This window comes from Bubalus kerabau, chromosome X (assembly GCF_029407905.1).
Source record: "Bubalus kerabau isolate K-KA32 ecotype Philippines breed swamp buffalo chromosome X, PCC_UOA_SB_1v2, whole genome shotgun sequence".
In the NCBI taxonomy this organism is placed as follows: Eukaryota; Metazoa; Chordata; class Mammalia; order Artiodactyla; family Bovidae; genus Bubalus; species Bubalus kerabau.
In genome coordinates, this window is record NC_073647.1 from 46496917 (window position 1) to 46502508 (window position 5592).

At 54.8% G+C, this 5592-nt stretch overlaps 2 pseudogenes; one reads left to right on the top strand and one right to left on the bottom strand.

Annotated features, from left to right (window-relative positions):
• Positions 1–233: 233 nt before the first annotated feature.
• On the top strand, positions 234–1886 carry LOC129638496 (heat shock transcription factor, X-linked member 3-like; annotated as a pseudogene).
• A 947-nt stretch (positions 1887–2833) lies between these two features.
• LOC129639981 (EOLA-like protein) lies at positions 2834–4242 on the bottom strand (annotated as a pseudogene).
• Between the last annotated feature and the right edge of the window lie 1350 nt (positions 4243–5592).

Here is a 5592-nt window from a genome sequence, read left to right on the forward strand (position 1 = left end):
CTCCATCCCCAGACCCCCTCCCTGACACAGGTCTAGGGCTGCCTCTCCACATAACCTCTGTGACATCATGAAACAGTTAAGGAAGCTGACCACTTAATTGGCTGCCTGTCCTAAGACCCAGATTCTAGAATCTCCAGAGAGTATTTAGGGGGCACCCCGACCATGGTCTGAGGCCCGTTTTCCCTGAGCACTTGCTGCTTGGATAGATAATGCTCCTTAGCTAGACTGGCTCCATGGCTAGTCAGAGTTCCCATGAGTCACAGGCAGCCCTGCTGATCCTATCAACTGAAGGGGAGCCTGCAGCAGGGGACACCCGTGATTCCTCCCCAGATCCAACCCTGGATTCAGGGGAGGCTTTGGAGAAGCAGTGTGACTAGCCCAAGAGCCCAGATCCAGGCCTCCATGACAATCTGCACCCACAGCCCCTGAACCCTGAAATGGCCAAAGAGGAAGAGAACAATGCCATCCTCGGGCTGTCCTTCCCCAGGAAGCTCTGGAGGATTGTGGAGGATGCAGCCTTCACCTCTGTGCACTGAACAATGAGGGAGATACAGTGGTCATCGAGGCAGATCTCTTCCAGATGGAGGTACTCCAGCGCAGAGGCACGGACCAGGTCTTCGAGACACACAGCATCAAGAGCTTCATCCGTGAACTGAACCAGTACGGGTTCAGGAAAGTCCGCCCTTCGAGTCACACTGCAGGGAAGAAGCTCATGGTAACGTAGAAAGCCCTTTTGTGGAGACTAGACTAGATGAGCTGAATGCTGGACGGGTTTCGTTTCCCAGGAGAATGTTGTTCTCATGAGAGGGTGGTTAAGGAAAGAAGAGAAAGCAGGATCTGTTGTGTTCCACCACCCCTCTTAGACAGGATCCATGGGGGTGACTCCAGACACTGAGGGGCCACTTGATGTCAGGGAGGGCCAGTAACACCTCAAGTGAAGACAGCCCTGGGCGAGCTCTAGGGAGCAACATGCTAGGGCCTCATAAGCTGCCAGGAATGAAGAGATCTTGTCTTCATACTTAGGCATGGCCCGGACTGTTGTGGGGAGGAGGGTGGTGAGGAAGAGCTCTTCTCCCCTCTCATGCCTAAAGTGATTCATTTCCTTTCAGATCTATCGAAACTCCAATTTTCAGAGAGACAAGCCTCTGCTTCTGCAGAACATCCAGAGGAGAGGCAACCCCAGAACAACTTCTCAGCCTGCCACTGGCACAACAACAACTCCAAAGAGAAAGAAGCGAGTGGTGGCAACCAGACACTCTCCTCAATTCCACCACGAGTTCACCCAAAAGGCTGGCAACAAAGTCCAGAAGGGGATGCCAACTGCTCGCAGAACCCCCAGCCAGTGCTCATTTGTGTTTTCTGACCTTTGGTCTGTGGGCAGTGTAGCCAAGTGGGCCGGGGGAAACCATCTCCCCATTGAGCAGGGCAGTCCCAGCAGGGCAGCTGTAGAGGGCACATCCAGCAATGCCATACCTGTGCCCTTGGCTACTGCTGAAAGGGACAGCCCAGGGAAACTGCCCGAGAGCCCCCCGGTGTACCCAGATTACAAATCGGTGATGACTTTGTACAACACCTGTTACTCCATCCTGATGGCGGGCCTTTTAGTCATGGCACCAGATGAGGCCCCTGAGGCAGAGGATGAGCAGGGAGAGTCCTCAGATTATAAGTGTGCCCTCTGTGAGCAGCTCAAGAACAAGCCCAATCCCTGAGCTGCCAGATCTCTAGGGACACTCAAAAGCACTCTCTTATAATTAAAAATAGATTTCTGGCTCTAATAAAGTCAAGCAAAACTCCTTTGGAGTAAATAAACAATCAAACGAGAACTATGAGTTTGTGTTCTTTCTATCTGTCCATTGTATTCACGCATGGAACAGGGTGAGCTCGAAGAGGCTGGAAGCCCATGCCCCAGGCAATCTTCAGTCTTGTCCCCATGGTCCATTTTCATCTGAAACAGCAGCATTTCACAGGCTCATCCAAGGGTCTGACCCATGAGCCAAGTGCTGAGGCGAACCCAGGATGGACTGGTCCCTGGGCCTTGCCTGCTGCTCAGCAGATGGCTCAGCTGGGCTCCTGACCTTGGGTGTGTCACCTTCCATGAGTCATACACCCTGCAGCAGAAGAGGCTCCTCAAGGATCCCCCAGTGATGCCACAAGTTTCTGATCAGCAGCTGAGCATCTCAGCTCCCTATCCAGGGGCCTCCTCAAGAGGCTCACTGGAAAGCAGGGTCACCCCAGCCTCTAAGTGCCTTGCAAACACATTACCCCAAAGCCAAAGACAAGTACAAGGTTTCCACAAGGTGAACACCAGCCCTTGTCACTCTGCCCTCACGGCTGTATTTAGAAGCCTATCTTTACTGGATGCTTGGGGCTGGTGCACTGGGACGACCCAGAGGGATGGTATGGTGAGGGAGGAGGGTTCAGGATGGGGAACACATGTATACCTGTGGCGGATTCATTTTGATATTTGGCAAAAATTATACAATTATGTAAATTTTAATAATAAAATAAAATTAAAAAAAAAAAAAAGCCTATCTTTTGATGTGAGGTGGCCAGGCACTGTGTCCAACACACATAATTTGAGAGCCAAGGAACACTTTACAGTAGGACAAGTGTCACACGCAAGGACAAACCATGGCCTGTTTCTGGGTCTGCAGGCCTCTCTGCCTGCTTATGCTCAGCCCCGCCCCCCGCCTTCCCCTATCATCCCCTGGACACTGTTCCAACATTAGGAATTTGCACCAGAACAGAGAGGGAAAAACACTAACCAGTTTCCTAACAACACATTTCTCTCAACCACCCAGGCTCAGCAGGGCCAAAATGAGTGGCAACAGCATCAATTCGTAGAGCTCAGAATCCTGGAGTCTCTCACTGAGTCCAGAGCAGCATCATGCAAGGGGAGTCCCTGCCCCCAGCCCCGCACCAACTGGGCACTGCAGTGCAGGGCCAATTCAGACACAACCAGATGGGCAAGTCCAGAGTGTGGTGCTGACTGCATGGTATTACCCTGTGCTGGTCTCTTGGTCATTTTCCTCTCGAAAGCCCAGTCTGGACAGGCCTCCTGCCCAAAGGGGATCAGGTGCTGGGGGATGTCCACCTGGAAGATGTCCTTCCTGCCTCTCCCAGGGACGGGCTGAAGCAGCCAGCGGGGGTTGGCTTGCGCAGTCATGTACTTCTGTCGCAGGTTGGGTAGCAGGGCTTGATTCTCCAGCTCCTGCACCTGGTTGGGACCTAGGTTTTCTAGGCACACCAAAGTGCCCCCAATGACCACAAGACCTGCATGCAAAGACAGGACACAGAATGAGAACAAGGTCATTCAAAGTTGCACCTTCCTGAGATTAAGACTGTATCATGGAGGGAACCTGAGTTGAACTGGGTTCTCTGGCTGAGGGCTCACCTCGGCAAAGGAAACTCGGGGCGAGGCCGAGCGAGGGAGGGAGTGAAATGAAACAGAGAGGCCTGGTGCTCCAGGAACCCACTAGGACATGGGCAGCTCTCAGTCTGCCCACTGCAGGCCGCAGGGACAGAGCATGAGGGCCCCAGCAGGGGCCAGCAGACATCAGGTCCCCAAGGGATTTACCAGCAGACAGGTGTTGCTGTGGGGCCTCACCCCTGGGGAGTCAAGGGACTTGCTCAGGCCCAGCTTCAGGCAATGTGGGGATGGAACCCAGGCTGGGTGCTTTACTGCTTCTCATGGTCTCTGCCAGGCACACAGACACACATGTGGGGACACACACATACACATAGACAAGTGCCATGTGCAGTCCTGAATGCGCCTCTGCCTCAAGCACAAATGGGGACTGAGGCCCAGAGTGGTGATCAGGCACCTTGTGCCACCTGTTCCCAGCCCATGGACCCTTGCTGTCCCTCTGAAGAAACCTCAGCCCCCACGCCCAACCCCACCAACTAGTTCAACAGAAAACAAACAAGTACAACCCAGCTGAGATCCAGGGCAGTGCCAGGGCCCATATGGGCAGCATGGGGCAGGGTGTCACTTACCCACGATCACTCCATGGCCGAACTTTTCCCCGGCAAGGCCTGGATCTGGGTGGGGCTCATTCTGAGCCTCTGCTCCAGCAGCTCCCACTAGGCCGAGTCTTTCCAGTCGTGGTACACCATGTGGATGGCCAGGGTACAGTGCCAGTGTCCATGTAGCACGGGCCACCATGGCATCTCCAGGTTCTTGACACTGTTTAAAACGAAACCTGAATAAGGCTGTCGGAAGAACAGATGGCCGAACTTCATCTCCCAGGGCTCCTAGGGCTGCCAGGGCCTCATGTGGCTGCGGAAACACAAAACCACAAAAGTCAGGAGTGTGATTCAGAGGCCTGCAAGCTCAGAGCCCTGGGCTGGACCTCAGCCCCACGAGCCCGAGCATCCTCCAAATCTGCTGACACAGAACGCAGGGGTCAGAGAGAGCTGGCTCATTCCATTCGTCTCCACACAGTCCACTGATAGGGGGGTGGTGACCCAGAGGACCCATCCATTACATGCAGTCTGTGGGGAGGTCAGCAAGGAGGGTGGGACAGTGGGAGAGAGGCACAAGGTGAGTTCCAAGACAGAGAGCCCTGACACCCTGCGAGCACTGAAGAGGGAGGGCCAGCCCCCTGGTTTCACAGCCCAGAGGGCTCTGGTCCTCTCCCGGCACAGACAGGCATTGTCCTGGGCTTGGCTTCCCCCACTCCCTGCCACCACCCCACCCTTCAGCTCCATAACCCCGTCACTGCCCATGCTCTGAAGATCCCCCATCTTAGCCCAGGGATGCTAAGGGCATATCCATGCTAACCAATCTGGACTCGGCCCTGGGGCACCCTGGACCTCAGATGGCCCTGCCAGGTGTCTTCCCCATGCCTTTAGGAGCCACCTTCCTCCTAGCCCTTCCCATACCACTGCCTCCACTATCAGCAGATGCCCCGGCCCCTGCCCAGAGCCTCGAGAAAGAACCAAGGAGAACAGGAACTAATGGGATGGGTGCACTCCATGTCATTACCAGGGCCTGGGACGGCACCATTCAGGTATCACAGAATTCAGACCTCAAATAATACACTAGGTTACCATCACCTCATTCAATGGCTGAGGTGGCACTGAGGCATAGACTGCAGGGGACCTGAACACACACATCTCCATTCGCACTTCTTTCCCTGTACCTGGAGGGGGGTCCCCGTTCACTGGAGGGAGCTGGAGGCAGAGGAGCAGAGCCATGAGCCTGAACCTCAGCAGGGTCTCAGCACCTCGCAAGGGGCCTCCATTTCCACATGGCTATGAGGACAGGAACAAGGTCCCAGGGGCACCCAACCCAGGGCCTTTTGGGCCTTTCCTTCATTTGGCACAGCAGAGCCACAGTTCTCACAGGCCCACAAGGTCCCACATGATCTGGCTCCTACCCTACTGGCCTGCTCTCCTCGCCCCTGGATTCACCTCTGGTAGCCAAGAAGGCCATCCTTCCATCCTTGGAACATTCCAGTGTGTTCCTACCTCAGACCCTTTGCAGGGTGTGAGGACTCACATCGCACCTCAGTGTGACCTTACAGACAAAGGAAAGGTCTTCACAGAGCTGATGGGGGTCAAGGGAGCTCATTAGGATGGACCCTCCTC